Raw genomic sequence first — 11290 nt, 5'->3', positions numbered from 1 at the left:
ACAGGTGCAGTCTGACCTTTAAGGTTGGGGGTTCACAGGGAACTCTGGAGGAAATGTAATATGTAGCTACAACAGAGGCTTTGTTTACATGAAAACTTTGTAATCAGGCACATTTTCATATCCCGACTAGTATGCCAAATGAGTGATGCAATATTGTGAGGACGACCTGGCTAACGAAGAACGGAGGTGGGAGACAAAAGTGAAACAGATGGAGGACGAGAACAAAGACCTGGAGGAGAAAATGAAGAAGAAGAGACGTTTCCTTTTTGTTCTTGTTATTAGCGGACAGTCCCAACTTACTAACTAGTAACGACTTCTAGTAACTGAAGTTTTTATCAAGCAAGCAGGAGGACAAAGTGCACTTGTTGGGGACTATTTTCAGCGGCGGATTAATTCACATTTGGTGCTATAGTGAGTATTTGTGGCAGCAGGAGAGATGAAGACAGATAAACCACAGTGTGTGTGTTCATGGTGATGAAGGAACATATCAGCCTGTCCAACAACGTGGCTCATTTTTGTGTTTTTAATAGTTTTTGGTAAATTAAGCCAAATATAAGATACAGGATGTTTTACTGTTAGCATGATTAACATTTGGCGTTTTTTAAGATCAGAGGAAACTGAGGATTTGATAAGAGAGAGAATTAGAGGAGAGACAAATAGAGAGAGAGCGACAGAGTCTGAAACACTGAAACAGTTGAAATGAAAAAGGAGGGCAGATCCAGCAGCAGCTTAAAAAATACACCACCCAGATGAGGTCTGTCACATTTTTATTGCCTTGAATTACGCAAAAGATTGTTGTTTGTTTGACCCAATAAACCGCCCCTCCTGCCCCCCTTCGTGGCGTTCTTTATACTGCCTCCTTCATGATAAACTAGATAACAAATGAAATGTTTTTTGGGATACTTGAGAATTAGGGCGCATTGTTTTTGTAGGTTTAGGTACGAGTTCTGGAAGAGACCAGCCTGAATGTTCTCTGGTGTCTGTTATTTCCCTGGTTTTGTCAAATCTTCTTTCCCCAACGCGCACAAAAACACACCGACTCTCCCTCATCTGCCCGACAGGTTGATCAATATCTCCCCCCCCTTTCACATCCTCCTCTGTCTAACCCTTCTTCATCTGCAGCACTTGACCTCTGACCTCTCTATGGATCCAGACCTCTGCAGTTCATTTTGTCCTCACTCAGAGTCTGAATCTGTTTCTTTTGCTCCAGCAAACATCCACAGAGGTCAAAGGTTAATGGGGCCAGGAACTGATCAGTAGTATCAGTTTGTCCAATTTACTGTGGAGCATATTGATTACTGCATTTGTGAGCGGCTGTAAAAAAAAAAAAAAAAAAAACAGAGATGGAGAAAAACACAGCTGACTGTTTGTTCTGTGGAGACAAATCAACCCATAAATGTCAATAACTGCTCAGTTTGTTCTGAATTATCTGTTTATATTTAATACTTAAATATGTCATGTTTCACTGAGCCTTATTTCCATCCATGGCTTTGTTATTTTTTCCACTTTTCCAAACGGTATCAGTGATGTTGTTGAAGTGTTTCGGTGACTCTAATCTGCCGCCATTTCTGTACATTTCATCTCTGCAGCTTTTGTTCTTTTCTCCCCAAACTCTTTCCTCATTAGTGCGGAATCCCGTTGGCAAGGTCACCGTTGCCCCGGCGACGCTTCGCAGGCAGGACGATGCAGAGAATAATGACGAGGGGCCTATCGGAGCGGCATCAGCTGCATCAGGAGATTAAAAAATATATATAGACTGAGAGAGAAAAACAACTTTATCGAGAAGATTAGAGCCTGAAGGAGAGAGGAGGAGGGGGGTTACTGGAGGAAGGGGGGTCCGCGAGTTCAGGTCCAGGTCCTGTTCAGGTCCAGGTCCTGTTCAGGTCCAGGTCCTGTTCAGGTCCAGGTCCTGTTCAGGTCCAGGTCTTTGTCACACTGTCTGTCTCTCTGCACACTGAGCTGAACTGTTTTGTGACAATATTACATAGACTCAAAATCCTCTCAGTGTTGAGGGAAAGACGTGAGATCACTGTTTGTTTCCTGTTTTCAGTCATTAGAACAACTACAGACCAGAACACTGACTTATATAGAGAAGGAAGATGTTGATAGACTGATATTACCTGCTTCAAAATGTCCTCCTTTAGGTATGCCCTCAGTAAAGCAGTCCCTTTGTAATGTTCATTTATCTGTGTGTGCAGTATTTCATGCCAATATTACTATTACCTCCATTCTGCTCTTTTAATTCCATTTCATTGTTGTTGTGTTTTTATGTTCATAAACATACTTCTGTATATATATATTTATATTTATACTTGTATTTATAAATTAAATGTTTATGCCTCCCTTTCCTACTTTGCTGTCTTGTTTCCGTTTTTTTCATTTGTATATTTCTATGTATGTACGCTGAGAACGATGGAAAACCGAAGTCAAATTCCTTATATGGGTACGCATAATTGGCAAATAAAGCTGATTCTGATTCTGATTCTGATAAACTATAAGATAAGATAAGATAAGATAATCCTTTATTAGTCCCGCTGCGGGAAAATTTACAGGACGCCCAGTAGGATTAACTGATTTAAAGGTGATAGAAAAATGCACCCAATAAAAAACATAGTGAATACTAGATTTCCTAAAAAGGATGATTGATAAAAGGTTAAGTGGTTTACTAGGATGCGGGGCAGGAAGTCGCAGAAGAAAGTTAAAAGTCCAGTTTGTATGATTTGGCGACATCTAGTGGTGAGGTTTCAGATTGCAACCAACTGAAACGGAGAGAGATGATGTGTTTGAGGTGCGAGGCTGGTTTGTCAGGTCGGCGTCCCGGTTTACGTCTGTTAATGTCACATCAAACGTTAATGAGAATCAAAGAATGATGGGAAACAGAGTGTTGAGTGATCAGCTGGACGATGACGGGACGATGACGTGCTGACGGCGTCTTCCACTGTCACCAGTGATGTTTGATTGACAGGTGGTATTTAAAAACATTTGACACCAACATGAGTTCACGTCCCGCGTCCGTCACACGTCGCCAACACTTATCGGCGTCGCTGACTCAGAGCGTCTCCTGCTGAGATGTCAACGCCCTCAGGACTCCTCACGTCTCTCCAAGCCAATCTGAGTCCGCCTGCCGACAGGTCGTCATGGCGTCAGACAGCAGGAAGTGGCCACCTGCCACCGCCACAGTGTGAGACGTCAGCACGGACAGACGGACGCCGAGTCGCTTCGGGCAAAGTCACGACCACAGAAGGACGACGGCGCTGCAGGAAGGACGAGATGATGACGAGACAGCTGCAGAGAGCTGAGACAAAAACTGCTGAGAGAGAAAAGATGAGAATGATTTATTTATATATGACCTGTTAATAACAGAGCTGATAAAAAAAAAAAAGTATTTCATCATATCTAAGTCTCAGAATCCAACTGTAGTGAAACTATTTGTCTATTTATTGTTTTCACATTCAAGATCTGAGATTTTTTTTTTTTTACAATTATCCAATCAATGTTCTCACACAAAAAAAGATTGAAGAAAAAAACACTTATATTATTTCTCCATATCTTTATTGGTAGGAACCAAAATGAGCCTGAACAGCGGCTCCTGATATTAACGTCCTGGTCATGTGGTTGGCGGCAGGAAACACATCACTTTTTATGGAGGGGGGGCATTAATACGACCGTTATTCAGTCATTTATGAGTCCATCCCGCGGCGGCCGTTTGTCCCGGCGGGCCCTTAAACGTACCACAGTGTAATAACCAGCATAAAACCACAGAGGGTCTCTTAAAACATGTTGCTTGGCTCTACAAGCAGTGCTCAGACTGGATCAGCACTACTTAAGTAAAGTACAAGTACATATTCAAATAAAGGAGTACTGGAGAGTTTGATACCACTCTGACATTTGTTAAATATAAAGATACAGACAGCAGCTGGTTAGCGTAGCTTAGCTTAAACACTGGAAGCAGGGGGAAACAGCTAGCCATGGCTCTGTCCAATAAAGAATCAGTTACAAAGTACCCTAATGGTGGGCGGCTGTGGCTCAGAGATATCGTTAAGACCGGCGGTTCGATCCCCGGTTCCCCAGACTACGAGTCAAAGTGTCCACAAGAGAATAAAACCTAAAATGTGTGTGTGAAGGAATGAAAGTTGACAAGTAGTGTACACATTTTGCATTGGTTGGACGAGTAGAAAGGCTTTACCATTTCTAATTGTATAAAAAAAAACATAAATCACTGCTTCTTGGCTCTTGAGCTGTTGCCAGGCAACCAGCAGAGGGGAAGGAAGTTACTGCTCCTGTTCAGTGGTGGATTATAACTCAGTACAAATACTCCGATACTAGACAGAATTTTCGACTCAGTACTCCATCTTCAGGCCTCCACTGCAACCGATTTCAGAAGGAAGAACTGGTCAGAGCGACTGCATTTTCCCTAAAAAAATCACTAGAGACCGACAATATCAGCCTGAATCTAACAGCATTTTAAGTAAACAATGATGTGCAGCCACTGGTTTTACCGGGCTTCTAATTGTGGAGCGGAGCGATGTAAAAACAAACTACGACGTTGGGCGATATTTAGAAGACATGGCGTCTACTGCTCACAGCTTCACAATGGAACATGCCATGTCTTGTGGTGATAATCATTCATTTCAATGCGGTTGCACTTACTATGGCAACGGCAGCGCCTGTACATGCTGTGATCGGTAGCTCATAGGAATTTCGCTACATTTTTGTCTTTATTTGTTTAGTTTTTTTGTGTTTATCACTAATGGCATATGACAGAATACATTCATAAACATCTGAAAAGGAAGCGTAGGATGAGAGGAGATGGGGTCTGTGTTTACATCATGATGCTTGGTGCTCAAACACAGTCAAAGCTGATAGACAATTTTTTCCTCACGTCGAGTTTTGAATGTTAAGAGGTCGGCCATTTTTTCTGCCGAGAGAATTGTTTTTGTTGCTGATGTTTTCATTCCTAATATTGCAAATTAATAAATCCCAGTACATCTCAGAGGGCAAGATCTGTTCTTGTTAGTGCACTACACTTAACCAACGTTATCCTAGTTACTTTGCAGATTCTGATTTAATAATATAAAATATAATCAACAGTTACATTTTGATGTTTATTATGATTATCATAGGCTTGGTGAAATTAAAACTTTATTGATCCTCTGGGGGAATTACCAACCACCCAGCAGTATATTAAGTATTTTAAATGAGCCCCACCTTTAAACATTAAAGTAATGAACACATCAACGGATCATAAATTGAAATCCAGTAATATATTTTGATGTTAATTATTTTGTAGTGTTTCTTGTTCTTGTAACCCTTGTTTTTAAACTGCAGCTTGTCGTGTAATCGAGCATCTCAGCATTTCTGAAAAATTGGACTGAACTTTGAGCCGTCAGAAGGAGTTTGAGTTTTCCCAGCCGATGGATCGATATTTATTATAAAATGAGATTCTGGTCTGTAGGTTAGTCCGTCAACTGGAATGAGCTCATTACTTCAGCAGAGGTGAGATATGCAATCACTGTCTGTCTCACTGACTGACTTCTAACTTTGAGAACACGCACAGTCAGCAGGGTGAAGATCAGTGTGATCTTCACCACAAAATGAAAACACTCACAACTCTCTGTCACACCTTGCTTTACTTGCAAAATGTTTACGGCTACCTGTCCTTCATCAGGGTGGTCACTCTAATGAAGGACGGGGTCGCTGATCTGAATATTAATCATCTCAATTATGACTCACAATATCCCAAAAATATTCCGGACTCATATTCTTTACCTCCGTCACCGTCAACCAATAATATATTAGCCAGTCGTCAGGTATAATTTGCAAAACAGCCATTCTTAAAAAATGTAAACAAACATCCTCTTGATTGATATTTCCTGGATTGCACAATATATAAAATTATTTAGAAAATAGAGATATCTGTTTTTGAAAAACCAAACAGAATATTCCAACTGTACTGAATTTACGAACGGTCCAGTTTGTGCCAGAGTGCGCTCTTAATGCTCAGAGTGACTATTTAGTCCATCTTACTTTAATTGCGTCTAGTGGACATAAAGAACAGAATGGCAGGTTAAGGTCAATAAAGATTTATGGAGAAGGGGTAAAAGCTTATAACTTGGTCGCTAACGGGTCAATAGGTTCACTAAGACATATTTGTAGCATTGACTCCTGTGTGGTACATGGCGCTGTCTTTGCCGGACTCTATAAAAGAAGTGAACATAGCCTACGCTTCTGAAAAGTGAAGCCAACGGGGAAGTGTCTTAAACCTGCGTACAATCTAATGGCCATCAGGGGGCGACTCCTCTGGTTTGTGCAGTAAAACAGCAGAAAGGATGGATGGAAAATGGTTAATATTCCAACAGTAGAGAAGGCTGTCAAACCAATCAGTTGTGTTTGTAGACTTTACAGCATTATGTTTATCTTGCAAATTATGGTCCCATTTAGAGTAAAATAGACTATCAAGCAGGGTATGCTTCAGGGCGTAGCTGCCTCGTGATTGACAGGTCGCTACCGCTAGACTGTGTGCCGTCTATACATCACATCTCTGCAGTCCTTATATGGTCCCTTCCATTCAATGGTTACAAAAAACCAAGGGGCGGCTGTGGCGTAGTGGAGAGCAAGGTAGTTCTCCAATCAGAGGATCGGTGGTTCGATACAGTCGATGTGTCCTTGGGCAAGACACTTAACCCCAAGAAGGCTTGCCATCGGTGTGGACTGGATGATGAATTAATGTTAGTTAGAGTTTGATGGTGGCACCTTGCATGGTAGCCTGTCATCAGTGTGTGAATGGGTGAATGATATGTAATATACTACTGACTGTAAGTTTCTTTGGATAAAAGCGTCTGCTAAATGGCTGTAATGTAATGTAATGTAATCTAATGCAATATAGCCATATAGCGCAATCAAGGCTTCAAGACCACTCAAAAAATGTAACAATGTGTATCTCTCCCCAGCACAACCCTCGTCCAAATATGGTCACTGCTAGCTCCAAAAATTCAAGATGGTGACGGGCCAAAATGTCAAACTTGAGGTTTCATATCAGTAGTCCACAAACCAATGGGTGACTTCACAATGGCTACAACCCAATAGCAGTTCTGGAAATAATCGGACAGTGCAATCTATTGGTTTGTGTTCAAGGAAATAAAATTGCTTGTTTGTTTTGTTTTTGTCACTCAAGACGAAAATAATGCCAATGTAAAGTCAATTAGCAGCTAAATTCGTGGTGGACACACAAATGAAATACATCAACGTGACTACGCAACAGTCAGAGCAAGTGACATACCTTATAATATTCAGAGAGACAACTATTGGTGGGCGGGAGGGTAGATTTATGGATCTAACGAACAGAACTTTCAACCAGAAGACTTGAATTTTCAACCCCACACTGTGGTTTTTATGGCAGTGGTTTTGTTGCCTAAACCAAACTGTTGATGGTGGCCAAATGTCCCACAAAAAACCCAACATAGAGAAGGCTGCCTAAGTCGTTTAGCCACCTGAATGCACGCTCGCACTCAGTAATATTTGGAGACAAGAAACCCATGCAAAAGCATGATGTTGATTTGGTAAATGATGGTCCCATTGTCAGTAAAATAGAACATAAAGCAGGGAAAACACGATAAAAACGGACACAAACCAATAGATAGCATTTCATGACTGTTTTACGACCTCCCATTAGACTTTGTGGCTTCTTTTACACAGCTGGTCTCTGCCACAGAGGAAGCTTAACTGGAGCTAATAGTTTCATTTTTATTTTACCACCATGTCTTAAAACAAAGAACCAGACTTCATATGTTCTCGGGGAGTTAAGGAAACAGGAAACATTGGTTTTCTGAGTTTTCTCCCCCCTCAGCTGTCACTCTCTGAGCCAGAGACAATACATTTTAAAGTGGAAAAGAAACTATTTGATGCAATAAATCTCCGTGTGGACGGAGCCCAAGTGTTCAATTGACAGCCGAGGCCTTGGAGATCTGTGCGGCAGAGCGGCGGTGTTTCATTGCAGGTGGAGGACGCGGCGTCTCCAGGCGTCGTGAACAGACTTCTGATGGAAACGTCAACGTCTGTCTCCGCCGCTCCACCTTCAATCCGTGTCCAGACGGAGGCGAGGCCGCTGTCGCCGCCTCGCCTCGGCTGTCCATCACGCCTGGCAGGGATATTATTGTTCTGACGCAGCTGTGAGCTGATGACGGATGGGTCGTCCTGCTCAGAGAGGACCATGGGATGGGGAAAAAAAGAATTCGAGCTCTGGAGAAATGAAAAACTGTGAGTGGGAATGTCAGAGATGAACAGCTGTCTGCTGTCAGACAACATGAAGCATCATCATCATCAACAACCCAAACTGTCTGGCATCAAATCTGCAGAGAGTCTAAAGCCCTTACACACCTCTCATAATATTTTGCACCGCGTTTAAGTGGATTTACACCCAAGACTTCATTCTCTTTTTTTACTTTTTCCTGTTTTGTCTCTGTTGTAGAAATAAGTTTTTAATGTAAAAAGTTTCTCCTATAAGAACATTTTCTTATTTGTATCTTAAACGTCTCTTCCTTTGAATGTTTTAAGTGTACAAACTTGTCGTTATGCCGCCAGTTCATGGGAATATAGTGTTTAAGGACAAATAAGGCTAACTTTACATTCACAGAAATGTTAAAGAAAAGAGTGCCAGTCAAACCCCAGCATGGTGTGAACAGATAAAAAAAAAAACATGATGTAAATACGGTCTTTACGTAGATTCTTTTAGTCACATGCTCCATGTACGTCATGATTAAATCACTCTGTTTTACTTTATAGACTCTCAAAAACTATTTAACCTCATCCAAGAGGAAGGACTTTTTGCAAGATTTTGAGGTTTTCTTTTTTAAATTGTTGGCGCTTCCACTCCACTAAAATCAAAAACATTGTTTTTCATGTTCTGGTTTTGTGAATTTGGTCTATTTTGCTTCCATAACACATCTTCTTTCAGACTAGAGAATAGAAAACATCCAAAATACACATTCAGGTGTTTATTTTAATACTTTGTCTATTTGCGTCTGTAGATTTCTCCTAAATTCACCAAAAGTTATTTAGATAATGCCTCATTTGCATATTTAGTCATACAATTTCAAAAAACTTGTTATACTAAAAGTGATTGTCTTAATGGAAGTGATCAACTGTGGAAGTTTCATGGTGATATCTGTTAATTTTTGTTACCCTATACCAAAATGTATTTCATTTTACTAAAAATATCTTGGTATAAGGTCGTTTTCTCGAAATTAGTTTTTTCTCAGACTCTGATCCATAAATCTCCACTTCAGTAGCTCTTACATACACCAAACTTTACAGTTTCATTCCGATCTATATTCTGAAGGTTTCTACAGAGGGGTTTGTTCATATATATTATTCATAAACTTATTTATACAACATTGCATACTAAAAACATGGAGAAAATGGGCTGTTGACAGTATTTTCTAGTTCATGTAGTGATACAAAGAGATATCCAAAATTCTTTCGATAAACATCCTTTACTCCAACATGTCAACAAATTGAAGCAAACATTTTGAACATGTTACCAGTTAACAGGTGAAGTGAGGAGCTTTAACAAACAGGTGTCTCAATACATCAGATTTCTTTGCAGTTTTCCGGGTCTGTGAAGGCAGATGATGAGGGTTGAAGCTCTTTTAATAAGAGGCAGATTTCTAATAAATTAGTGCTAATAGCTCACTATTTATATCAGACTAATGTGGCATAATGAGCTACGCCCCCAATTACAGCCTGTTTCATTATATAACTGATGTTCATCCTCATTTTATTTCATTCAGAGACACTAAGAGAGAGAGAGAGAGAAAGAGAGAGAAAGGAGAGCTCAGACTGTAGGTCTAAAAATGTTTAAATTTTAAAGAATCGCCTGAAGAAATTAAAGTTTCTCACTCTGTTAAGTTAACTGCAACACCAACACAAGGAGTCAAGTTTCTCTTTCTCTCGTTGTCGGCCCTGTTTGTTCCAGACATGAATAATAAAGTTGTGTTGAAAGATGTTTTGTCTCCTCGGAGGTCCCGACGGAGCTTCCAGCTCTCGGAGTCGATGTTGGAGAGCCTAAACATCCCGCTCTTCTTCTTCTGCTCCTCCCGGACTTCCTGTCTCCTTCCATCTGCTCCGTCCTGAGCTGCTCTCCAGTTTATCCCCCAACATATCAGACATGTCTGCGTTCTGCTCCACCTTCTGCACCACCTGCACCGCTGAGGATCAAATGCTAGAGAGCTTTAAGACACTCAAACGTCTGTCAGCAGGAAGCCTCTAGCAAAGCAGCTCATGTGGTTTCTGTTTTGATGATGATGATGATGATGATGATGATGATGATGATGATGATGATGATGATGATGATGGGCTGTGGTGGAGGAAGTATTTAGATTTTTAAGTAAAAGCAATAATACCCAACTTTTTAAATCTTACCTAAAGTTACTAAAAGAAACTTTCATTTTGTGTTGATTCTGGCGGTCTCTGTGGACAGAAGTGGTAGTGTTCCCGATCACCAGAGTCCCTTTAGAAAACATCTCATTTTACTGCAGCAGGGTCTGACAGTCTGCCCCGCTCAGTCCTGGTTCTGGTTCTCCCGTGCCTCCCTTCCCTCCAACGGGTCCAGCAATACGGTCTGGGTCTCAAGCAGCGTGGTGTCGGTGTTGGTTCCAAGAGAGGAGAAGCTCTGCTCCTGGAGGAGGAGGAGGAGGAGGAGGAGGAGGAGGAGGAGGAGGAGGAGACGCTGCTGCTGCCGGGAGCTGAGCTTTCCTCCTCCCTCCGGAGCTCCGACTGCATTTTGAGGCCTACAGCGACACCAGATCTGGGTCCGACCACGTGGACTGTTTGCTAATAATTGACTATATATTATATATATATATATATATATATATATATATATATATATATATATATATATATATATATTATATAAATATAATTATAAATGTTATACTATATGAAATTTCTTTGGATATTTTGCTGATGTTCTCTTGCATATTTTACAATTTATTTTGGATATTTAACATTTTCTACTAGACTTTTTAACCAGTTTTTCTTTTTATATTTTAATAAACATCTTCCAATAGGTAACTTTTTAAAAATATTTTATTTAAAATGTTTCTAAGACGTACATATTAATATTATTTTTTGTCTTTGATGGAGAATACATATGAAGCTCTGTTTCAAATTAAACCAAACACACGGTGCCAGCTGGTGTATTTCTGGTCCTGTGTCAAACGGCAGTGGAGGACGGAGCAGGGATGTTATTATGGGATGGATGGTGGAGGTCAGAGGTCAAACAGGAAGT

The sequence above is a fragment of the Anoplopoma fimbria genome, chromosome 19 (assembly GCF_027596085.1).
Source record: "Anoplopoma fimbria isolate UVic2021 breed Golden Eagle Sablefish chromosome 19, Afim_UVic_2022, whole genome shotgun sequence".
In the NCBI taxonomy this organism is placed as follows: domain Eukaryota; kingdom Metazoa; phylum Chordata; class Actinopteri; order Perciformes; family Anoplopomatidae; genus Anoplopoma; species Anoplopoma fimbria.
The sequence above is the reverse complement of the archived record's forward strand: the minus strand, read 5'-3'. Positions refer to the sequence as shown.